The sequence below is a fragment of the Choloepus didactylus genome, chromosome 3, assembly GCF_015220235.1.
Source record: "Choloepus didactylus isolate mChoDid1 chromosome 3, mChoDid1.pri, whole genome shotgun sequence".
Lineage (NCBI taxonomy): Eukaryota > Metazoa > Chordata > Mammalia > Pilosa > Megalonychidae > Choloepus > Choloepus didactylus.
In genome coordinates, this window is record NC_051309.1 from 19,433,541 (window position 1) to 19,460,710 (window position 27,170).

Consider the following 27,170-nt stretch of genomic DNA (forward strand, 5'->3'; position numbering starts at 1 on the left):
TTTACATTCAACGTTATTACTGTGAAGGCATTTCTTGAATCAGCCATCCTATCCTTTGGTTTATGTTTGTCAAATATATTTTTTCCCTCTCTCTCTTATTGCCCTTTCATGAACCAATATTGAATCTCTTTAGTACTGAACCTTTCTCCAAATCTCTCTCTCCTTTCTTTGTTTCTCTGTTGGTAGGTCTCCCTTTAGTATCTGAAGTAGGGCAGGTCTTTTATTTGCAAAATCTCTCAGCATTTGTTTGTCTACGAAAAATTTAAGTTCCCCCTCAAATTTGAAGGAGAGCTTTGCTGGATAAAGAATTCTTGGTTGGCAATTTTTCTCTCTTAGAATTTTAAATATGTCATGCCACTGCCTTCTCACCTCCATGGTGGCTGCTGAGTGGTCACTATTTAGTCTTATGCTGTTTCCTTTTATGTGGTGAATTGCTTTTCTCTTGCTGCTTTCAGAACTTGCTCCTTCTCTTCAGTATTTGACAGTCTGATGAAACTATGCCTCAGAGTGGGTTTATTTGGATTTATTCTACTTGGAGTTTGCCGGGCCTTTATGCTTTATGTATTTATGTTGTGTAGAAGGTTTGGGAACTTTTCCTCAAGAATTTCTTTGAATACTCTTTCTAGACCTTTACCCTTCTCTTCCCCTTCTGGGACACCAATGAGTCTTATATTTGGACGTTTTATTTGATCTATCATATCCCTGAGGTCCGTTATGATTTTTTCAATTTTTTCCCCATTCTTTCTTTTGTTCTTTCATTTTCCATTTTGTCACCCTCCAGGTCACTGATTCACCGTTCAGCTTCTTCTAGTCTTGTACTATGAGTATCCAGAATCTTTTTAATTTGGTCGACAGTCTCTTTTATTTCCATAAGATCATCTATTTTTTTATTTACTCTTGCAATTTCTTCTTTATGCTCTTCTGGGGTCTTCTTCATGTCCTTTATATCCTGTGCCATTCTTTCATTGTTTGTCTTTAGTTCTTTGATTAATTACTCCAAGTACTGCATCTCCTCTGATCTTTTAATTTGGGTGTTTGGGTTTGGGTTATCCATATCACCTGGTTTTTTCATATGCTTTAAAATTTTCTGTTGTTTTTGGCCTCTTGGCACTTGCTTAACTTAATAGGGTTCTTTTAGGATATGTAGGCTAATTCAAAGTCTAATCTCTAATTTGTCAGATCTACAGCTTAGGGGTGTACACTTTCTCTAACTGACCAGCAGGTGGCATCTGCAAGCCACCTATTCCCCTCAAGCCAGGTCCCCCCAACTTTGTCTTTGTGGTGTGTGGGGGTCTGATTCTTGGGGGGCTCCAACTGGTGCACCAAGTTTGGTTATGTTATTTGTGCTGTCCACCCTGAGTGTGGGGCATGTATCTGAGTGGTTAGGGAGGGAGGGCAGCTTTAACAATCAAACCTCCCAGGTGTTCCTGGAGATTTAAGGTTGTTGCAAGAGTCTAAACCTTCAGTTCAGTCTCATCAGTTATCTCTGCTGCTGACCCACAAGTCCTTGGTATTGGCATATGGTCCCTGGGATTTCTGAGTGGGTCCCTCTTCCAAGCTGTGCCCTCCAAGGGCCTCTGCTGAGGGAAGGCTATGCTACGTCACAAGTGCATGCCATCCCTCAAGGGAAGTTCTGGGCCACTGGGCCGTTTAGGGGCATTCCCAGCCTGCTGAAGGGTTGGCTATTTTGGACGTGTTAATTTCCCCCTTTTGGCACTGCTCTGCCTTCCTAGCTCTGGGACAATTAGCTGTGGGTGCACAAAAGGCTATATTGTCCATGCCAGATATTGTGGCATGTGTGTGTGTTGCTGGAAACTCTTCCCATAGCACTGGGTTTTTTGGTGCAGCTCTGGGCTGTGGCTCCAGCACTGGGAAGGAGCATTCATTCCCAGCCCGCCAGGAAGATGGCTGTAAGGGGTGTGGTTTTTTTCCCCTTTTGGCTAAACTCTGCCTACCTTGCTCTGAAACAATTAGCAGTGGGTGCATGAAAGGCTATTATCCATGCCAGATATTGAGGCATACCCACAGCCTGTACCTGCTGCGCTTCACTGTGTGGTTCTTGCTGCCATATCTGCAGCCACTTCTGGGATTTTTAGAAAAGATCTAGTCTGATTCCAAATGCCAACCCATGGTTTCCCCACATCACAGTGTGGCTGCTGGATATTCAGCAGGCCTACTTACTCATTTCAGAATGCAGACTCCCAGTTTCACCAAGTGAATAGTCCCTGAGGATTTAGCAGATCTTGTCTAGCTGGTGCATCGCTGGAACTGGTGTTCTGGGTCACTTGCTGGCTTTTTATCTAGTATTTTTCATGGAGGTGTTTTCTTGCCCTGTCTCTCCTAACCACCATCTTCCAGAAGTCTGGCATCCTCTATAAGACTAGAACTTTGACATCACCTTGTTTACATTTCAGGGAAATGTTCATCCTTTTCCATTCACCTCCAACTATATTATTATTTTCATTTTTTATTTGACAAGAAGTAATTCATAGTCATTAATAATAAAGTGAAAATATAGCAAAAGGACAAGAGGAAAAAAATTAAAATCACCAATAATCTCACCACTAGAGAGAGGAACTTTTTAACGTTCAGAATCTAATATCACTCTCTCTTTTTCATGCCATGCCATGGAAGAATACTTGCCTTTCAAAATTCAGTTTATATTGTATACCACTTTAGTTACCTGCTTTTCTGGTTTGTTTTAGCAATACACCATGGCTATTTATTTGATTCAATAAATGATGTCTTTAATGTAATTTTTAATAGTTACAAAATTTTAAATTATATGATTGTACCATGATTTGATGGAGAAACTTACTTTTTAAATAATTGCTCTATCTTTCTCTGTGTGTGTTTCTTTGAAACTGTAAACAATGCTGCCATGAACATTCTTTCTCAAGTATGACATTTTACATTGTTTCTCAATTATTCCCTCTGGGTAGAACATTCATAGAAATAAAAGTGCTTTGTCCATAGGGGACTGGTGGTTTGATGGGTTGAGCCCTCTACCACAGGTTTTACCCTTGGGAAGACGGTTGCTGCAAAGGAGAGGCTAGGCCTCCCTATGGTTGTGCCTAAGAGCCTCCTCCCGAATGCCTCTTTGTTGCTCAGATGTGGCCCTGTCTCTCTAGCTGGGCCGACTTGAAGGGTGAGATCACTGCCCTCCCCCCTACGTGGGGTCGGACACCCAGGGGAGTGAGTCTCCCTGGCAACGTGGAGTGTGGCTCCCGGCGAGGAATGTAGACCTGGCATCGTGGGACGGAGAACATCTTCTTGACCAAAAGGGGGATGTGAAAGGAAATGAAATAAGCTTCAGTGGCAGAGAGATTCCAAAAGGAGCCGAGAGGTCACTCTGGTGGGCACTCTTGTGCACACTTTAGACAACCCTTTTTAGGTTCTAAAGAATTGGGGTAGCTGGTGGTGGATACCTGAAACTATCAAACTACAACCCAGAACCCATGAATCTCGAAGACAGTTGTATAAAAATGTAGCTTATGAGGGGTGACAATGGGATTGGGAAAGCCATAAGGACCACACTCCACTTTGTCTAGTTTATGGATGGATAAGTAGAAAAATAGGGGAAGGAAGCAAACAGACAAAGGTACCCAGTGTTCTTTTTTACTTCGGTTGCTCTTTTTCACTCTGGTTGTTGTTCTTGTTATTTTTGTGTGTGTGCTAATGAAGGTGTCAGGGATTGATTTAGGTGATGAATGTACAACTATGTAATGGTACTGTGAACAATCGAAAGTACGATTTGTTTTGTATGACTGCGTGGTATGTGAATATATCTCAATAAAATGAAGATTAAAAAAAAAAGTGCTTTGTCAAAGTATTTTTAAGTTTGAAGAGTCATACCATCAAACATTTTCTCAAAAGTCCATATCAATTTACCCTCATAATACTTGTGATGAGCATCCCATTCCCCTCCACTCGCCAGCACTGGGTATCAACATTTTCTTTAAATCTATGCCATTTTGACATCAGAAAAATAGTACAGTACTGTTATTTTCACTTGTTTGATTTGATTAGTAATGGAGCTCAACATGTGTCACCTTTGCTTCCTCTGTTAAGGGACTGGAGCTATTGGCCTCAAACATGTTTATATGAAAGAGGTTTGGCCTCATGATTATGCCTCCTTGAGAATAATTGCTTACCTTTCCAGTCCGCTAGGGTTCATCAATACCGTGCTTCATCATCACGTAACCTCACTACTTCACACCTACCTCTTGGTGATGGTTGGATGATTTGCCTAATTCAACTCTTTGCATTTTTGGTTAAACCACTTTCACTGTCAGAAATGGCCACATCTGGCTGAAGTTACATCACTAAATTCCACTGATCCTTGTAAAAGGAAGCTCAAAATCACATTATCCTGGAAATCTTCGCTGATTTTCCAATTCTCAATACATATCAGATTTCACAAACACCCAAAGCGTATATATGACTGCACAAAGAGGATGCCAAATAAATAGTAGATTATACAGTTATCATTATTGCCATACTCAGTGAGTACATGTTGTAGAACTCTCTCACTGTAATTTAATCATTGCTGCTGCTTCTGTGTCTTACCCATTTGGCTGACTGTGTAATCTTTGGAGAGAGGGTGCATATCTTGTTTTAACATTTAAGCCATAGGGCATAACAATAAGCTTGTTTATAGTGTGAAGGAGTCTTATCTTGGCTTAAAATCATAGTACCAAGTTTAACTCTATACTCCTCTTCCTTTCATCGTTGGGGCTAAATTTAATCCCTACTCTGCTTGATGAAGAATGATGCTTCATGATAATTCTTTGTCTTATAAGCCCAGGTCCCATTTCATATACTAATAGCTTATTTATTTATTTATTTATTTATTTTAATTTTCCAAATAATTTTAGATTCACAGAAAAATTTGCAAATTGCAGTTCATTTCTACTTACTCTATTCTGGTCATTAAAGCTTCTCTGACTTTACTGTGTTTTGACGACCTTGACAGTTTTGTCCCATGCTGGTCAGGTAGTTTGTAGAATGTCCCTCAATTCTGGGTCTGTCTGATACTTTTCTTCAAGTTGTACTAGGTTTTGGGTTTGGAGGAGGAAGACCAAATAGATGAAGTGTTCTTCTCATTACATCATATTAAGGGTAAATTTTATCAAAATGACTTATCACTAAAGATGTAAATCTTGATCACTTGTCTGAGATGATGTTTGTTGGATTTCTCCACTGTGAAGTCATAAAGTTATCTTTTTCCATTTTCCACACTCTGTTATTGGGAAGAAAATCACTAAGTGCAGCCTGCAGCCAAGGGGTGGGAAGGTAAACTTTACCTCCTTGATGGGGGACAAGCTACACAGTAGCTTTGTCTATTCTCCTTCATATGTTTATTTATTCATTTATTTATATCAGTATGGACTCATGGCTGTTTATTTTATACATTGGATTCTAATGCAATTCTATGTTACTTACTGTGCTGCTCAAATTGTTCCAGTGTTGATCACTGGGAGCTCTTTTAGATTGGTTCCTGTTCCTTTGACATGTCCTATTCTTTGGTGTTATTTCTTTTTTAGCACTTCTTTTTAGCACTGCTAGATGACCCTGATTCATTTTGCACATTCCTTGCTTGATTCTAGCTCTAGAATCATGCATTTTTTTTTTTTTCTAAGAAGCCCTGGTTTCTTTTCTTGGAGAATGGTACTGGCATACCTTGATTTATTGCAGTTCACTTTACTGTGCTTCACAGAAATTCTGGCAAATAAGATATTAGTGATATAAGGAAGTAGTGTTCCATCACTAATCAAAATGAAGCAAGAAAGACACAGGCCACTTAGAAGTAGAATAGCAACATATATTGTATAACGTGAAATGTAAATTACTTGAGAATTCTCAATCATATTTTTCTGAGGATTTTTACCAGTCCCTTATAGTGGAATATTGTTATGCTAACATCAGATCCATTCAATATCATTTATTTTTTACAGCATATAATCATGCTTATATAGTCTATGAAAATGTGCATGCTGTTCTCATTCAATAAGATGTATGCAAGCTTTCAGTTATTCCCAAGTCCTGTCAGAATTTTCCTGAAGCACAGGTTAAAGGACCCCCTTCAGTGATTTTGTGAATGGTTATCAGAACCAGATGGCTCCCAGATGTCTATTTTGGTCCATATAATGAGAAAACCATCTATATCCTTTCCTTTACAAAATGATGACTTAACTGGGGTCCTCTATACTACCTCAAGGAACTGCATATTATAGTTGCACTGAATTAACTTAATATACTCCAAAAATTACTTAAGAATCCCGAATGAAAAAGTTTACTAGATACCATTGTATTCCAAAATTTGGTATTTTCTTTTCCAAAAGGGATTATAGATTTCACCTAAATCAACTTCCAGAAAAAGAAAGGCAAAGGTGACATGTACAGTGGTTGTCTCAAAGAAGAGTATTTTCTTAATTAAGCACTTACTGCTGAAATTGGATCAAAAAATTCAAAATTTCACAATATTCATTTAGCTGTTTCTTTTTCAACAGAATGGACTTACTTGAAATAATAGTCATAGCTTAATTTTAAGAGAAAGGCTTAACTTTTATCTGTTGATCACAGATATTTTCTTCTTCCTTCTGGATAATGCAATGATGAATTTTTGTTACACCTGAATAGGAAATTTTCCTCTTAGTCATTGACATACCCCATAGGAAGAATGTACAGATGCAGAAAAAATGTGATTTTGAGATGAAGATTTCTACTCTTAAAATATTACATAGAAGTGTCTCACTCAGTTATTTTAATATGGATAAACTGTCTTCAAAAACAATTTCTTTCTACATTAATAGACTTTAGCTTAGAGGATAGACCCAAATCCAGGGATTAGATCCAGGATCCTTCACTTACCATCTCTGTGACCTTGGGCAAGTCACTTAACCTCTCGTGTAAGATGGGCCAATACAAATGTTAATAACTTCCTAGGATAGTGGTGTCCTTCAAAGGAGTTGATATCTAAAGCTTTAGCATAGCACCCAATACAAAGGGAGTTTTCAGTAATTGTTAGATATTACTATTTACTCCTGTAAGAATTCACAGGTGGGTAAATTAGAGAAAAAAGATGCAAACTTAAAAAAGTCAGAGTGTGCTAATTTCTGTGACACTCTCTTCATCTGTCATCCTTCCACCCTATGTTAACCTGACAGTGTCACGCTGTCATTAAATTGCAGCCGGTGTTGGTGTAAATTTATAATTGGCATAATCCTTATTGCTGACATGTCAATATTTAACTTGCATTAACCTTTCCTTTGAGGCTGACGAATTGTGCATCTGTGACTTGTTCAGTCTAATTTTTCATGTCATTGGCTTGCAAAGCATACAGATTTATAATGTCACTGGGTGATGGATGCAGGCCCCTCCTTTGCCTTGGAGACGGGTTTCAACCCACTTAGATTATCTATCAGTTTATTTATTTATTTTCGGTTCTGCCCACCACCTATTTTCAAAGGCCATCGGCATATTTATCTCCCAGAGGCCAATATTTTGAGGACGAATGGAAGGTACCCCTGTCAGGATTCGTTAACACGCTGCTGTTGAGGAGCCTGCACTTCAGTCTGGACCAGCTCACACAGAACAGCCTTCATTTGTGTGTGTGTGTGTTGTCACTAAGAATTTGTTGACAGAAAATGAAGACTGGTGAAGGAAAACTAGGTCAGAATAGTGTGGGGAAAGCAAAGTGACATTCATGTCAGTTTCACCTACTCTCCAAGAACAAAGCTGACACAGTTATAATTTCCTTAGGAAGTGGACAGCTGAGACTCAAGCTCAATTATTTATAAGCTTTTTTTTTAATTTAAAATTGCTCCCCTCCCCTTCTCTCTCCAAACTTTGCATACAGAAAGTAATGAAGAGTCCAAGAGATCTTGTTTTATACTCTTGGACACAAATGCTAAGGATTTGGGGCCAAAGGAAGTTTAGGAGGGCTGAGTCATCCTATAGGTGTTCATGGTTTGTTTTCAAGATCAGCTTATAAAAACATCAAAAGGGTTGACCTGCTAGCAATTATTTTCTCCCAGGACCACAATATTGTACAAACTCCCAGTTATTCTCTCCACACTTCAGTGGAATGTTTTTAGAGCAGTGACATTAGCCAACCTCCTTCCAGCAAGTCCAGTGAATTAATTAAAGTCATCTAAGATAAAAAATGATAACCACCCACCCAGACCATATACTGAGGGGTGGGATGGTTATTTTAATTTATGTTTTCTAGAAAGTTTGAGGAAAGCTCAAAGAAACTGACACTGAAATTTTCATCTCACTTCAGCAAAGAATTATTTACATATGGGCTATTAAAATGCAGAAATCACTGGTCTATTTCCTGAAATCCTAGATTAAACTCTAACATATTTAGAATGTCTTGGGTGATATATGGAAATAAAAAATGGTTAATATGTGTGTTTCAAATAATATTCCATCTAATTCATCACTTGCATTTGGCTCCCTAGTGGTCCTAAGAAACTCAAAGCAAAAAAGTTATGTCTTCAATTCTTGCTTAAAATGATTTTTATTTTGTTTTCGCTTCTCGTTTTCAAAGCAACATATATTGCAGAAATAAAACTCATAAACTCCAAGACACAAAATAAAAAAAGTAAAATAGTCTATACCCAGGTCTCAGATTAATCTGTGTATATGCCAAGAATATGTTGATAATCATATTTACAGTTAGGTTTTATCATAATTAGTGATGACAAATTTGTTGACCAAACAGAGACAGCCATTCCAAACAAACAAGTAAACATATTATGGCTAAATTATTTCCTCTCAGCTCCTTAGTCATGGAATATGCTCTTCAAACACTAGCTCCTACAGTAGCCCAATATGTGAAATAGATGGGAACAGAAAAACTCCAGCTATGTTCTGAAGTCCAACTTACAACCATCCAGTTTGTCTATTCTATAATCCTCCCTAAAGCCAGAGTTTGAAAACTCCAGATTCAATTCAAATCTTAAGTAAGAAAATTGCAGCTGGAGAATATCAATAGCGTTTCCCAAATATTCATCCTTTAACTAGCAGAATCAGGACTTAAAACTCAAAACTCGTAATTCTTAAGTCCAGGGTCCTTTTCATTACAACAGGTGAGAAGACTTCTATGTTGTTGCAAATTCATTTATTTAGTCAACCCAATATTTAATAGAAATATTTTATGTGTCAAGCACTGTTCTATGTGTTGGGGATCTAGTAATTTTCAAGAAAAAAATTCTTTCTTCATAAAGTTAACATTTTAGTGGAGGAGTCAGACAAAAAAACCCATATTGCGATGCAATATGATGTCAGGTAGTGACAAGTGCTGTGAAGAATCATAAAGTAAGAGAAGTTTAAAGGGTTACAGGGGCTATAATTTTTGACAGGGTTGCCAGGAAAAGACTTTCAGAAGCAGTAACATCTGAGCAGACATGAGAGTGGGAAAAGGAAATGAGGTGTGGGGGGAAATAGTCAAGGCATCAGGAAGAACCGATGCAAATGCCCTGAGTTAGGGGTGTGCTTGGCACCCTTAAGAGGAGCCAGAAGACCAGAGAGGCTAGAACACAATGGGGAGTGAGGTAGGTCAGAGTGTTAGTTGCAGAGGGAGCTGGAGGCCAAGGAGAACATTTTGGATTTATCCGAGCATGCAGGGAAGCCATTAGACTGAACTGGGTGAGTGGCATGACCTGGCTTTCATTCTGAAAATAATTATTCTGACTACTGTGTGAAGGGGCAAGGATAGAGAGACATCAGCAGAAGCACTTACAACTGCCAACAAAGAATAATGTCAGTTCTTTATATCTATAAAATATCTTCACCTTAAAGTCCTTCTACACCATTAAATTCCTACAATTATTCTGAGAGATAGGTGAGTCATATGGTAGTAATTCCATTTAACTAATTGGAAACCAAGCTAGTAAAGTAGAAGATCAAGGATTTATTTCAAGACCAGAACTTTATCTATGACACAATAATGGCTATTTTCCACTGATGGATTGGTGGGATGAGTATGGGCAATGAAGAGGGATAGTTTTCTACTTAGAAGGGAAAATGAACACCAGTAGATTTTTAACTTAAACAATGTTAATTCAAGACATATCATTTGCCAGGCACTGTATTAGACTAACAAAGTCTATCCTAGGATATAAGGATAATGTAGAAGTATCATATGCTTTAATCTTTCTAACGATCAAGTGATTTAGGAACAATTATAATCAACCTTTTATAGATGATGAAATTAAAGAAGAGAAAAACAAGCAACTTATACAAAGTCACTCAGTGAGTAATTTCTGAGCTTGGGATTCAAGCTTGAGTTTAACCTCAAAGGCAGTTCTTTTAACTATGTGTTTTTTTGACTGTCTGTTAACATTATACCTATTTAAAGACTACATTTATTTCTCCCTCTTTTTTTGTATCTCTTTCCATGTCTTTTTTTTTTTTTTTTTTTTCCCATATCTTACCATGTAAATGTGTGAGTCCAATCAAATGAGTTGGTGGAGATGGGTACTTCAATGAGCTTGAGCTAACGTAGGTAAACAGGATTCAGGAAAAGCAGAAAGCAGAACACTGCACTGTGTACCAACACTGCACTGTGGTAAGCCATGATTAAAATAAAACACATGCATGAGACTGACAACAACATGATGCCATCCAAATTATCAGCTTTTCCTCACTTTCAGAGGAGGTCCCTATTCACAGTTTCCTGTTCTTGCTTTTCTAAAACTTTTAGACAACCAGAAAGGAATGTTAGCTTCCTAGTTCACTAGCTTTCCCATGTAGACACAGGATCAACTGGGCATTGACAGGACAAAATAAATTTTTAACTTAATCAAAGATCCAGTACTCAAAGTTTATGTCTTCTCTGATAACCTGATGTAAGACATGCACCCTTTAAAACTTTATGTGTCTTATTTAGGAGACAAATAACTACGAGTATTGATACTGAGCCTGAGTTTATATACCAGCTCCACTTCTTAGGAATTTTTTTATTGTGGAAAAGTTATTTAACAATTCTGTGCTTTAACTTACTCATTGGCAAAATGAGAATAATAGTAGTGCTTACCTCAAAGGGTTGTTTTGAGAATTCAGTGAGTTAAAGTAAAAGAGTAAATGCTGTTCAATTAAAATAGTACAAGCTGATTGCTGTTCTTGAGCTCAAATATCAAAGATCCCTCTTGAAAGTCAAGAGTTGACTTGGTCATAGAAGGTTTTATTATCAATGGAAGTAGCCACTATTGTTTACTTCAGGACTTAGTCAATCTTTATTGTAAAGGCCCAAAGAGTTAATATTTTAGGTTTTGGGAGCCATACTCAACTCTGATTTTGTAGCAAATGCAGCCACTGACAAAATGTAGATAAATGAGCCTAGCTGTGTCCTAGTAAAACTTTATTTGCAAAAACAGTTGGGCCACAGTCTGCCCATACTTGGTGTGGATAAATATGCTGGGAGCTCTGCCAGGTGCACTGAATGTTTCATGTCAGTTAATTTTGTAAACAGCCTAGTAAAGAAGGTGGCCATACGTGTTGGTTTGGAGCTGTTATTTACCCCACAAAAGGCCATATTCTTTTAATCCATCCCTGTTGGGGCAGAGCCATTGTGGGCAGGACATTTTGGTTCAATGGAAATATGACCCAGACCATTCAGGGTGGGACTTAATCCCTTTACTGGGGTCCTTTATGAGTATAAAAGAGAAAAAAAGGCCCACAGAAGCTCAGAGACATTTTGGAGACAGCCATTGAAACCAGAACCCAGGAGAGAAGGACCAACAATCATCACCATGTGCCTTCCCACATGACAGAGGAATCTTGGATGCCAGAAGCCTTTCCTCAGAGAATGTATCTTCCTCTTGATGCCTTAATGTGGACATTTTCATGGCCTTAGAACTGTAAATTTGCAAACTAATAAATCCCCATTGAAAAAGCCAATCCATTTCTAGTATATTGCATTCTGGGGGCTTAGTAAACTGAAACACCTTATTATCCTCATATTTATGTATATATAAAAAACTTAGCCTCAGAGATACTGGGTGATTTTTAGCCAAGGTATTAGTATATACTCAAGCCAGATTCAAATGTTGGTGTGACTACAAAGCTCAACTTTTAAACTATTCAGTCACCTTATCTCCTCAAATGGTGAAATATTATCCAAACTTACTATCTTAGCTATAGTTGATTTATCATTTTAGCCCTAAGAAAGCAAAGGTAGCAGAAGGAAGGGAGCAATGGAACAGTAAGTATTGATGTGGAGAGGAATGGCACAAAGGATGGAAGTCCATGTGATTAGCATTAATGCTGCCTACATTATTCACACAATTGCCTAGATATCTTATTGCCATGATTTTTTATTATCCTTGTAATCATATCTTAAATTAAAAATGGGAAATGTCACTATTTTTCTCCATCAGTGAAACAGGCCTGTATTAAGTAGATAAATAGATGTTTCTGTGACAAGTAAGTGCTGAGGAGACAGCAAGGATTAAGTTGCTACACCTCAAAATCTTCCATTCCATTGACAGGATAAAGGCAATGAAAACATACACAAATGAATATATACTTTATCTTATGTCAGCACTTCCTGTGAAGGAAAATAAAACAGAGCAAGAGTGAGAGAGAGAGAGGGATGGGCGCAACTTTACATGGATGGTCAGGGAAGGTCTATCTAAAGGTAGCACTGTGGAGAAATATGGAAGAAATGAGGCAGCAAATCATACAGATATTTTGGCCAAGACTATTCTAAGCAGAGGGAATAGCAAGTAAAAACTTTGAGGTGTCAGTGTGGTTGGCAAGTTTTCTAAACAGCAATGTGGCCAAATTTGTTGAAGCAGTGATCCAAGAGTGTGATGGGAAAGTCAGAGAGGTAGCAGGAACCAGAAAAGGGGTTTGAGAGATATTGTGAGCAGGGGGGTGCCATGTTCTAATGGAAGGAAAGAAGGAAGGAAGGAAGGAGGGAGAGAGGGAGGGAGGGAGGGAAAGAGGAAGAAAGGAAGGAAGGGAGGAAAAGAGAAAGAAATATGCTGTTACATAGATAATAGATGGGAGAGGGGAAAAGAATTTTAGCCTGAATAATGAGAAGAATGGAGGTTTTATTTTATGGGAAGATCGGTGAAGGGGCAGTGAGGTGAAGTGGACACACTAATTTTGAGATGCCCACTAAATATGCAAGAATGTGTGGTTAGACATAAGAGTTGGAACTCAGAAGGAAGGCCTGGGCTTGAGATATTTATTTGAAAGGCATGACCATATAGATGTCATTTGGAGTCATAAGATATGATGAGATTGCCAAGTGTATCAACAAGAAGAGAGCCAAGGACAAAGCCTAGGGCTGTGCTAATGATTGGCAGTCAGTACAATGAGAGAAAACCAGATAAGACTGTCAACGAATGATGGAGATGTAGAATTAGAATTGTTACAGAGTGATTCCCTAAAAGCCAAGTGTATAAAGAATTTCAAAGAGGATTGAACATTCAGAGATGTCAAATATCACTGCTAAGTCAAGTGAAATGTAAATTGAGGCTCAACCATTGAATTTAGTGAATGGAAGTCATTGGTAACTGACAAATGCAGTTTTGGTGAAATGCAGTGTGGGGGTAGCCTCCCTGGAGTAGGTTTTAGAGAGAATGACAGGAAAGATATGAAGGATTTCTTTTAAATGAGATATGAAAGATGCTATATACAGATTAGAGTAAGCCAGTAGAAAGGGAGACGTTATTAGGCAGGATAGGGAAGGCCACTTTTAGGGAGTGATTCCCTGAGCAGACAAATGGGGAAGGGATGCAATGTGCAAGTGGATGAATCGCCCTTAGAAGCACAGTGAGTTAATCTATGGAAATAGGAGGGAGGTGAGAAGAATGGGCCAGATGCAGGTGGGGTGGTAGATTCGACTATGAGGGTCTGTGCAAGTACTCTCCAGGTACCTACCTTCCGTTGTGCTCTGTGAGTTAAGGGAAAGATCATCAGTCAAAACTGAGAAGACAAGAGCATGCATTGGAGGATTGAGAAGGTTGAAGATTTCCCACCTTATCAATAACCAGAAGAGTAAAGGACAGGGAAATGACTCAGTACTAAAGGTTCATGACCATAGAGCAGTCATGGATATAGATGGCACACACTAGTAAGCCTATGGGTTTTCTCTAGTGGCATTCAGTTGTTCCTTTGCAGGTGCTGAATGGAGGTGGGGTGGGGGTGGGGAGTTGGATTTTAACTAGGTTAGAGTTTTATTAGGTGAGGGAAAGAGAAGAAATGGAGTAAAGTTCTCTGCAGGGGATTGTTTTAATGATGATTATAAAGCCATATAAAGGAGGAAGTAAAGGGTATGAGAGAGAAAAGGGACAGTTAGAAACTAGATCAGAGATCCCAGGTGGCTATAGAAATCCATGGAGACAAAGGGACTGGAGGAAGAGAGACGGAAGCATAAGAGATCTGAGTGCTGAAGAATGGAATCATTTAAAATTAAGTATGGAGAGGAGGAAATTATTGGTAAAACAATGTCAGGATTATGACCATGAGAATGGATAACTACCCCCTTAAGGCATTTCAAATTTCATACTCCTGAAAGAATTTAAGGGCCTATGAGAGTTGCTTGGGCAGTTTTGTTTTTTGTTTTTTTTTCCCAGATTATTTACTTTGCAAGAAACTGTCAACTTTCAGTATAAAATTTAGTTCCTCAGTCTTATTAATCACATTTCAAGTTCTCTGGAGCCACATGTGGCTTGTTGTACAGGGCAGACATGAACATATCCATTGTCACAGAAAGTTCTATTGTGCCATGCTGCTCGGGAGTTTTGCCTCATACCATTCCAGGGTACAAGACTTCTGGGGAAATGAAAATTAACTTCAAATTAAAGCCTGATCAGCTTTCTACAGATAGAAATCATCTGAAAACTACCACATCACCACAAATGCCCAGACTATATGTTTTATGGCATCTATGAAATAGGAAGATCATTGCCATGGTTACTGCATCACGTAATATGAACTAATGAGAAGTAATTCAATAGTAAAATGCAACACAAAAGACATGTTTGATTAAAAGAGCCATTTCTCATATTTTCTCCTTTGCCAAAGATTCTAAATTTTAAGAGTTTGGGTAGATTTTTGATACAAACCATTAACCCTTGTCATCTTGGTGTACCTTCCAGCCATCAAATTAAATCCATGATGGAGAAAACCAATGATTCTTTTAAAACAGGGAAACTAGCAATTTACTCTCAGGCTTACTTTGGAATAAAAAGGATGAACAAATAAGCAATCAGTTTCTGATGAGTGAAGATGAGGTCAGCTAAACATCTGCTTTAGTCTAGTGACATGGCACAAATTTCAGAGGAAATTGTGATGGCTTTAACCAGAATGCCAGAGAGACTCAATCATTGAATGCTGTGTTCATGGGATAGAATTTTGCTTCCTGGGCATTTAAACAAACATATTTGAAAACATAAACTATCAGAGAAAGGAAGGGAAAAGAAGGTCAGAAGAGAAGAAATAATATTTGCTTAATTCCAAATCTGTGCCAGATCTGTGTTAGATGTATAAATAATATCAGGTTACTAAACCTTCACACCGATTATGTGACATATGCTTTATTTCATTTCATTTTTTCAGATGAAGGTACTTAGAAATATTAAGCTCAAGTAACCACCCAGAGTTCTCAGAGCTGGAGTATTCTATCTCCAAGAAATTGTCAACATATATGACACAGGTAAATATAATTTGTTATATTTTGTCAATAAGTTGGTGAACACTTCAAGTAGATTGTTTCATTCAACCAGCTAGAGAAACAAATGGGTTAGAGATGTCACGGAAATGTAATGGAAATGGACGTATTGAGAACAATGAGGGAGGAAGCAAAGGTTTATATATTACATATTAGATTACGGGCTTTAAAAATGAATTTTTGAACTCTCATTAAATTTGATGGGATAGATATTTTTAGCCAATATTATGATAAAGTAGAAACTCGCTTGTCAGGGAGTTTAAGGTAAAATACACAGTCACCTTAAACGAGTGTCTGTTGCTTTATATATAAAATGACAGGAGAATGGACACAAACTTTATCAATGTTGACCTTTCTAATTGTATAAAAAATTCCTTCTGGTAATTATCTCTGATCTGAGGTAAAAAGACTCTCATGTCATTTGTTTAGATTCTGGCTGGTTTAACTTTGGGGATGGTAAGTATGGCCAGGGTTCAGATATGAAACACAAAGCCACTAGAAATTTCTCAAGGCAGTTTAAGAAAGATGGCACATCTTTTTCTCCCTTGGAGAATAATCATGATTAGAAGTTGGAGGCTAGAAAAATCAGAATTGGAATAGGTAGTAGTAATAACTAACAATTATAGCATCTTCCATTTCCAGAAGTACTTTCAAATCCTACATTTGTTTTAACCCTTACAAATATCTTTGGAGGCAGGCATTATTTTTCCCATTTAATAGATGTAGAAACTCTGTCTCCAAAAGTTAAGTGATTTTCTTCAAGTCATTCTGCTAGTTAAGTAAATATATATATATATATATATATCTCAAACCCATATCTCATTTTGTATAATGTGCAATTTATTCTCTACTTTCCTGCTTTGGAGGATGTAGAAATAGAAGCTACCAGAATGGATTCTTCTTGCACATTATTCTTCTTCCAGATCATTTGACTGCAGAGTATCTGGTACTGTCTAGAGCCAGTGCCTCTAATTATCTTGTCCCATTCTATGCTTTTTTAATAAGACTGGCAAGAGAAGCATTCATGAGTTTTATCTGGAACCTAGGCTTGAAGAAACCAGTACAGAGGATGAAGACAAAATTCCAAGTATTAATAAGAAATACATTGAGTCCTGCTAGCTTGTATTTAGGTTTGCTACTTTAGTCCTGGGTAAGGAGTGATCAGTAGTACCTTTAGATGGTAATCACCAATACGAACAGGCTATGTCCACTTTATTCACCCAGTGCTTGTCACAGTGGCTGGCCTAAAACAAGAGTTCAATAATAGTTGCTAAGTTAATGAATTAAACTAGACTTTCAAAAATGAATTATTCATCATTAAATTTCTTTTCCAGTAATAATCTGTTTATTAGCATGAACCTCAGGAGATTTATAGGTCCCAGAATTTACTCAGAATAGCTATAAGAGGCCTTCAGAAGTCATTAGGCCCACCTTTGCCTTAAGCATTTATGCATCAAAAAACTAATTGATGTCTTTCAGAGTGAGGATTGGTGTGTTCAGTTTATGGAAATCTCACAACTTCATATTTTAAAGTAAATTGTATTGAGGGTTGTTTGTGCATTTCCAAAAATTCATTCTCTTCATTAAATAGTAAGACCACTTAAATGTTGCTATACAAATAAAGTTCTCCCAGAAAATTAAAATACTTTGCATTCCATTAAAGGTTGGGTTGGGGCAGTGAAATAATAATGCTTGATTGTTACAGGCAAAGGAAAAATAGAGAATAATCCTTAAGTAAGGAAAAAATAGTTGGAAGCCCTCATATATGTATAAAGAGAATATAGGAGTATTTTAAAAATATGGTTTACACACAAATTTGAATCTTGAGTGTTGATGAGATAGTGAAAAGAATAGGTTTTCCAGGAATTTCTGCCCTTCCCCTGTTACTCTTTTAGATACGAACCTGAGGATTTTTACTACAATGTAATTTGATATGACATAATCTAATAATAAGTTTATTTAAAATAAAAGTGTCCTTTAAAAGTGCACTGAGATCATAAAAGAAACTTTAATTCATTTGAAAGGATTGAAATCATGCAAAGTATTTTCACTGACAACATGGAATAAAATTAGAAAGAAATTTGAGAAATTTATAAAATATGTGGAAATTAAACAACACAGTCCTAAATAACGAATGGTTCACAGAAGAAAATCACAAGGGAAATTAGAAAATACCTTTGAGATGAATGAAAATGAAAACAGAAGATATCAAAGCTTATGGAGTGCAGCTAAAACAATGATTAGAAGGAAATTCAAGTGGTAAATGCCTACATTAAAAAAAGAAGAAATATCTTTGACCTAAACTTGAACCTCAAGAAATTAGAAAAAGAAGAGCAAATTAAATCAAAAGCAAACAGTAGAAAGGAAATAATAAAGATCAGTCTGCAAATGGATGAAATGGAGACTAGAAAATAATAGAGAAAATCAACAAAACCAAAAATTATTTCTGCTTTGGAGGATATAGAAATAGAGGCTACCAGAATGGATTCTTCTTGCACATTATTCTTCTTCCAGATCATTGGACTGCAGAGTATCTTCAATATGATAAAGTCCATCTATGAAAAATCCACAGCTAACATTATACTTAAAGGTGAAAGACAGATTTTCTCTAAGGGCTTTCGTTTACCACCCAGCAATGATACACTCTCCTTTGTTTCTTTTAGAAGATCAACAAAACACTGACAAGAAAAAGATTAAAAATACCAAAATTAAGAATGATGGAAGAATGATCACTATGGTTCTTACAGAAATAAAAATGATTATAAGGGAATGTTGTAAATTAATTTATCCCAACAAATTACAAAATCTATTTAAAACTATGAAACTGGCTCAGAAAGAAAATAGAAAGCAAGAATGGACTTATAATAAATAAATTGAATTAGCAAAACAACAACGGAACTTCCTCCAAAGAAAATTGAAACCCACATGGCTTCACTGTTGAATTCTTTCAATCATTTAAAGAAAAATTTACACCAATCCTTCATAAACTATTCTGAAAAACAGAAGAGGAGAGAATACTCTGTAAATCATTCTTGAGGCTAATATGACCCTGATACCAAAAACAAGCAGTGATAACACATGAAAAGAAAGCTATACATCAATATCTCACTAATATACACTAAAAATCCTCAACAAAATACTAGTAAAGCAAATCCATCAGTATATAAAAAAGATAAAATATCAAAGCATATAAAGTTTGGTATAATATAAACAAGTCAAACAATGTAATAGGCCATCCATATTAATAGAATAAAGGTAAAAAACAAAACAAAACACAACAACAGATGATCATCTAATAGACACAGAAAAAGTATTTGACAAAATCCAATACACTTTCATGAGAAAAATACTCAACAGATTATGAATAGAAGGGAACTTCTTCAATATGATAAAGTCCATCTATGAAAAATCCACAGCTAACATTATGCTTAAAGGTGAAAGACTGATTTTCTCTAAGGGCTTTCCTTTAACACCCAACAATGATACACTCTCCTTTGGAGGAGAGTCATTTACATTTTTATTGCACTTATAGCAGCATAAATTCATTAGTTGTTTCTATGTTCTTTGACCCTCCTGAAGGTTAGGAATGATATCTCATATTCATCTCTAGCTCAGGAACTAGGTTCTGTGAGTTGAATAAGCGATTGGAGCTAAGAAATACAGGGAAAGTGCAGATAAACAAGGAATGACTTCTTAAAGAGACAGGTGATAGGAGACTTCTGATACTCGTTGCCTATGCAGACATGAAATGAAGCATGAGAAACCCCAGCAGCATTGATTACTGATCTGGTAGCTAAGACTATGAATGTTCAAGTGAAAAATGACAGATAAAATCAGGACTTAAAGGGCATCAAAGAACTAAGTATGGGGAGAAAATGAGAAAGAAAATGAAAGAATAGAAAATATTTAAGGCTTTTGCATCTGACAGGAGTGGAAAGCCATTTAGGAACACTAATGTCACATCATGACAGTTTGTTCTGTTGCCGGTGAAGCTTGTTATCTTCTACTCTGTGTGATCCATTGGAGTTGCAGGATTTCAGTAGCTGCCTATTTAGGGCAATCCATCATTTTCAGCCTAGCTGCTCTGCCCTCACTAGTAAAGTGGATGGCAAATTAGAAAGGGAACAGATAGTTCATGTGTGCAATGAGATGCTTTCTCCCAAATGTTCTCTGAGTTCACAGTGTCTTTGGCGAGTCATCTTGGTCCTGAGATGTAGATATTTCAAGAAACATTTCCAGAGTTTCTGGAAGTAATCAACATGAATCCTGTGTGAGACTGATCCCCTTCCTTAGTTCCAGATTCCTGTAAAAGAGCTGATTAGCTTAGTTCTGTAATGGCAGGGAGAAGAAAAATGTGATTGTCAGAAAGTCAATTTTGTTAATTACACCAGGTGTGTATGTATAGAACCCCCATTACGCTCCATATGGTGATAGGTTCCAGATTACATAGTCCTAGTTTTAGCTAGTGAGGCATTCACGAAGCACACACACCATCAGGCCTTTAATTCAAGTCCAAATAACACGATCCTAAACATTCAAAGTGCACATGATGGTAGAGTTTCAGGAAGGGATTTTGTCAACTTTTACATTTATATTCCCAACTCCTTTTACTTGTGATTCCACTGGTGACTTGCTTAATCCTCTACACTTGAGTGGTTTTGCCCAAGACTCCTCATCCTCACCCCGTGAGCCCTCTGTCTCACACTCATCCTCATTTTGCCACCTTCCACAACCCATTCAGTCTCTTAACACATGTGAGAGTCGGCTTCCTCTTGAGCACTGTCTGGGTGTCTATTGTTCCCTCTGGAGACAGAAGTGGGGAGTTTGGATCTTCATGGTGGAAGAAAGGTGGGGGGCCTCTTGGACTCTTAGTTGACTGGCTCGCACGTGGAAAGGTCTAAGATGCCATCAAACGCCTCTTATGATGAACAATTAACTGCCAGCCTATCTTCTTCAAAGAGTAACTATCTCCTCTCATGCCTTTTGCTACCTTATCAATGCCCCTCTTTACTATTTCTCTAGGTGCTATGGAGCCATCTAACCTGGATGCAGGTAAAAAGTTGATGCACTGTCTGTAGGTAATTTAAAATAATGATAAAACTAACTGAAAATGCTTTCTATTATTGCACTGAGTCAGTAAGTCTAAATAGTGTCAGTGATAAAATACTCTTCCCCACTGGGACAGACCTCTCCCACTGCCCCCACCCTCATCTCGCACCACTACTGAATAGTGTGTAGAACTTCCTCAGAAAGGGTGAGTGATTCCATAAAGGGAGGAGACATACCTGATTTCTTCAAAGTTAAGCACTTCACAGTGTGCAGCATGATAGCCATCATATAGTAGGTATGCATTAAATTAAATGTTTCCTTTACACGTGTAGACCAAAAGAACAAAATGTACAAAATGATTAAGATTATGCTACATGATATAAATATAAATATAAAATATTTGAATTGCTTATCCATAAAATATAATGAGGTTCCAGGTCATGAGATTTTGTGAAAGATGACACATATACGTTGGGCCTGCAAAGATAGGTAACATACCAAAAGGCAGTAAAGGCTGATAAGAAAGGAACAGAACAACTCACATGGAGGGGAGACACAATTATTCAATTTGTTTGAGCACTTTCTATGTAATGGAATTTTTTTTCTAGGCCCAGGGGAAGTTAGGTATGTAAGATGTTGTTCCCAAGTAACTCAAAATCAAGAAAGAGAAGCAAAAGGCATGAAGAGCAAAAATGATAAAGGATAGCTTTTGTTGGTGCTTTGCAAATATTACTGGAATATATCCTGAGAAAGCTGCAAGGTAGACATTATTATTGCAAGCCTTCTATAACTGAGGAAATGTAAGTTTAGAGAGGCCCAGGTTCACACAATTTCAAGTGGGAAACAGTATTTATGACTAGAGACCTATCATTGTTTTGACAACCAGCTACTGGGAAATGGAAGGAGTACAAAGAGCAGCTCCACTGGGCTGGAGTGTGGAGCCTGAAGGAAAGTAGAGGGACGGTAAGGAGTGAAAGTACGTTGGAGCTTTTCAAGGGGCCTCTGAATCCCCAAAACTGTTGATGAAGTTTTGGAAAGGGGAGAAAAAAGCCATTTGCTTAAAATGAAAGTGGGTGAAATAAAAACCCAACATTTTGAGTCCTCTACAAAATAAATTGGTATTTTCTCTTTACTTGATTTCCTTTAAATGCTGGTTTACTGGGTACATATGTAAAAATAGAAGTCTGAATAATATCTGGCCTAGTTCCATAAAGGTTGCATGAGACCTCAAATTGTCTGGGCTTAATATTATAAAATGTATTCCCAGAGATTTAAGTAGATGTGTTCCTCAGTAAAACAAACTACCTTTTAAATAAAAGCAAAAAAACATAGCATAAAAGCTTTGCATTTATCCAAGTCCACAGTGATGTATATATCAAAATATGTATCTATACAAATATACATATAGATAGCCTGTTTAGTTTGTACAATTTTCCAAACAGTGAAATATAAAATGAACAAAACAATGGGGCAGAGAGTTGTGTATATATCAGCCCATGTCAATTAGTAGGGAACACTATAAATTTTAAACATATTTCTTAGAGTATATATATATATATATATATGTATATATATATATATACACACACACACACACACACACACACACACAAAGAATATATATGTCCTAAGAATATATATATATATATATATATATATATATATATATTACTCAAGAGTATTAAAAATTCTCAGAGGATTTTAAACACTCATCAACCTAACAGTCTCTTCAAGAGGACTGTGTATTGAATCATGTCCCCCACAAAAAACATGTTCAAGTGCTAGTCCCTGATCCTCTGGGTGCGAACCCATTTGTAATTGAGATCTTTGAATATGGTATTGTGTAAGGTGTATCCAAACTGAATAAGGTGGGCCTTAATCCATTACAACTGTAGTCCCTATAAGGAGAGGCCTGAGCAGGAGTAGAAGCTAGAGAAGGAGAGAGAAAGTGAGATCTCCATGTGAGAGAGGTAAATTTGCATTTAGAAGCCAAGGAACCCGAGCAGTGTCTGCAGGCTAGCACCAGGATGCTACAGACTTCGGAGAAAATGTGGCCCGGCAATACCTGGTTACTGGACTTTTAGCCTCCAAAACTGTGAGACAGTATATTCCTGCTGTTTAAGCCAACCCATTCTGTGGTCTCTGTCACAGGAGCCCTCATAAACTAAGACTTGTATGGAACACATTAGCAGATTATTTTCAGATAGTAAAAATTATTTTGCATATGGTTCACAATGTGGAAGATTTGCGAATATTTGTGTTCACTCCCAAGGTACCTCTTTTGTTTTCATTGGTATTTGATGTTTAGTTCTCTGGGGTGTTGCAGGAAGAAGAGACCGTTTTTAAAAAGGCCCAACAGAGGCAGGCCTGTTTTACATTTAAGAGTCAAGTCAGCTTTGCTCTGCATTGCTGTTGGTGTTTTCATCCTCAGGAATGAGAACTATTTCAGGCCATCTTAGGTTCTCTGTTCTGTGTTCACAGACTTTCAAAGTCAGAAATGCAGGGCTATAGCAGTCTCAAAGCAAATTTGATTAATCTTCACATATTACTAGATAAGTGAGCTCATACTTTAAATAAACTATTCTAGGGCTTTTATATAGTTTAGTAGATTTGAACCCAGTAATTCTGGAAGCATACTCAAACCCCTGTCACACTACTTCGTACTGGAGCTCAGATATCACTAAGGAAAATTGAATGCCCAAAAGAGAATTGTTTCTTTTTCTTTTTATACTTTTTATTGAATTGATGTTTTCCTCTGCCTTAAGTGGATTTCATGTTCCTTGATTCAAATAATATCCATAAATATGTGTCTATTTGAGATAAAGAGCATATCATAAAAATAATGTTATTTTAGAGAATGTCTACAAGGTTTGCAGAAAGTTTCCCATCTTGAAAGTGGTAACCTAAAACTTGGACAATTGATATTTTCTTGGTATTTTTGCCTGTGTGTCCTATATTTCCTAAGCATGAACAGCTTTTTGATTCACAATCCTTATCCACAAGTGCCACTTTTGAGTTAGTAGTAACAAAGCCATTCTTCTGTGTATAATGTTATCATTGCACTCATATACACATTCCCCAGATGTTTTGGTCAGTATTCTCTTGTTGCTCTCATTTGGCAGACACTAGACCTAAGTTGCAATGGGCAACCACAGTCCCACAACCCCACAAGTACTAAATACATACACACTGCTCCAACCCAACTCAAACCAAGACCAAAGGACATGTCAGGCAAAAAGTTAGCCACGAGTTTTAATTAGGGACTTACGTACAGGAGGGTCTTTCCCAATGGTGGCTGGTTGGGAAATGAAAGTCAATGATCTGCACAAACGAGAGGAAGAGGAGTGCTTTATATGGTCCAGTACAGGCTGGTGAGATTTGGTTACAAAGAAGCCTCAGCTGAGTCTCTTTTGTGAAAGTTGATTACCAACAGAGCCTGCTCTCTGGTCACACAAGCTGCTGTGTGCTCAAGGCTCCACCCTTTTTCCCAAGGGTAAGGGGTCTCCAATCCCCAGGCTGCCACAATCCACCCCCACAGGACAGACATTTATCTATATTCCACAGCAACAGTACAAGAGACAGCAGAATATTAGGCATCCCCTACCCAGTGATAACAACTCCACAAAGCAAAGCCACCATGGCCAAGAAAGGAGATTAAACCATCCTGTTGATAATTGATAAGAACGGTGATTTCAGTGTTTCTTTTCCAGATTTTCTGATATGTTGAATTCTGTCAGACCAGCAGGGAATTCCACACAGTCCAATTCACGGAGTTCACAGTCCAAGGAAGGCTGGTGGCACCCAACAATGGCAGTTTAGCATTGAGATTTACGGTGCATGTAGATTAGTGCAGAAGCCTATTGCAGAAAGGTATTTGTTATGATGCTAAGGGTGAAAATAAAGATGTTTATGGGGAACTATAAGAGGCAAATCCTGTAGATCTAATAGAATATAAGCTAAATTTCCATTAGTAGACAGAAGTGTTCCTGGAAAAGGGGTATAATGAAGGGGTTTCAAATACCATATTTTCCCCCTGAATTTTCAGGGAGATTTCTGGGGTTACATCCATTGTTAACCTAAGCATAATGAGTGCCCATAAAGTCATACATACTGTTCCCTGGGGTATGGGGGGAAGGGTGTCTTGGATTAATGATATAAATAACTTGTGGCAACACCAATACTCCATGGGCTTAGGATACCCAACCTATGTGACTGCATTCCAGTACCAGGACCAATCAACCTCGTTTTCCCCAATTTCTGGGATTTATGGCACAGGCAAGAGCAAGTTGTTTTCATTACCTTGTTGCTGTTGTAGCATTGCTGGTCCCCTTACCTGTATTCACAGGGCTTACATAGGTCCAGCCTTTACTAATTCAGTGGGAGCAGGAACAGCTGCTTGGTTCGAAGTTCGTGAGGGTTGGATACAACTGGCATGTCCACTGCTGCAGAGATTGCTTGTTATCTTTTAAAAGCTCTTTCATTCTTTCAATTAACCCCACTGCTGTGGGGTTGTAAGGCAAATGAAAGGTGCAGAAGACATCATGTTCCGTAGACCAAGCTTGGGATAGTTTTCCAGTAAAGGGGGTCCCTCTTTCACTGTCCACATATGTGGGGACCCCAAAAAAAGGCATTTAGCTTTTCTAGGCTATATATTATGGTTCATTGGTTAGCTTTCCCTACTGGAAAGGCTAGCAACAGTCCAGTGGCCAGGTCTAAGGCTGTAAAGGCATATTTTGCACCTTGAGATAAGGGAAGGGGCCCAATATAATCTACCTGCCACATGGTGACTGGAATCTGCTCACAGCCAATGTGTCCAAGTTGATGAGGAAGCATCCTTGGACATCACAGCCAACAGGAGGGGCACATCCACAACTTCTTTCAGTTGTTGTCTTATGATAGATGACTGAAATTTCTGTGCCAGTCTCCATAGAGTCTGGTACCCTCAAGTCCTGTCTTTCTATGCAACCATTCAGTAGCATTGTGCAATTTGGCTCTAAGCTATGAATTGTTGCTTAGAGCATCTGCTTCAATATTGGTAGGTAAAGAATCAGTGTCATTGGCAGAGAAATGAAACATGGCGACCTTTCATTTATAAGAGACAGTCCAAATGTCTCCCACATTTCTTTTCCCATAAGGGGTGGCTGAAAACAGTCCATTGCTCTTGAGTCCATGTGGACATCCATACTTTCAGGCCCTGGGACACTGCTCAATTGTCAATACAAATAGTTAATGCATCTCCAGGTTCATGAACAATGACCATCCGTACAGTGCTCAATGCAGCCCATTGGCTGCTTTGCATTGTCCCAGTTTTCCACCATATTGGGTCCATACTAGGTTGCACAACTACTGCTGTCCAGATGACGGGCTGCCTGTGTGCTGATCCATCCATATACCAGGCAGACTCAGGTATACTGCTACATCTGTCAATGGTGGGCACAGAAAGAGCCACCTCAGGAGGATCATCAGGGAGGGGCAAATGTTGATCTTCCACATTAGAAACTGGTCCTGAGATATTACACATCTCTGAGCTTAAAGGGCTGTTGTTGAAAATGCTGCACTATAGCAGATAAGTTTTCCATTTTGTTAATGTTCTCAATTGTGCACTGACAGAATACGGCTTAATGGCAGTGTCCTGAATCCACCCCTTTATGGGGATGGCTGTTCTTAATTTCACAGGGCATTTCTGAGTTAGTCTCTCAACTTGCAGTAAAGCATTATAGGTAGCACACAGTTGTTTTTCTAATGGACTGTACCACAGTTTGTCTCCTTTCCAGAGCTGAGACCAAAAGCCAATGGGAACTTGCTCTGCCCATTTCCTTTGCCACAAGCCCCACCCAAAGCCAGTATTGGTATTGACCACATCTAATTTGCAAGGCATATCTGGGTCTGCTCCCCATAATGTGTGATAGCCCATTTGGCTTTTTCAAAAGCAGCCTTCTGTGGAACATCCCATTTCCATGTTTTTCCTTTCCTAACTAGGACATACAGAGGTTTTAGCATCTGCACCAAATGGAGTATAAATAGTCTCCAATAACCCAACAAACCAGGGAAAGCCATGAGCTGTTTAGGAGTATGTGGAGTGGGGTAATTTTGCAATTTATCAACAAACAACAGAGGGAATAATCTTAGTCTTACCCAAACAAACAACATCCAATAATTTGACAGAGCATCCAGGCCCTTGTAATTTGTCTTGCTTATAGTCCATCCTTGGTTCTTTTTTTTTTTTTTTTTTTTTTTTTTAGGACTTAAGGGAGCAAGGGGCCCACTCGCCTCTAGGGTGAATGGACGCCAATGCATTTTTGCTCCAGCTATTTATTAGAGCAGATCACGTGCATATGCTAAAGATCCTCGGGCTCAGGAGAGCCCACCAGATACCTACGTTTATATCAGATGCATTTACATCAGGTGTGTACATCTTTTTTTTTTT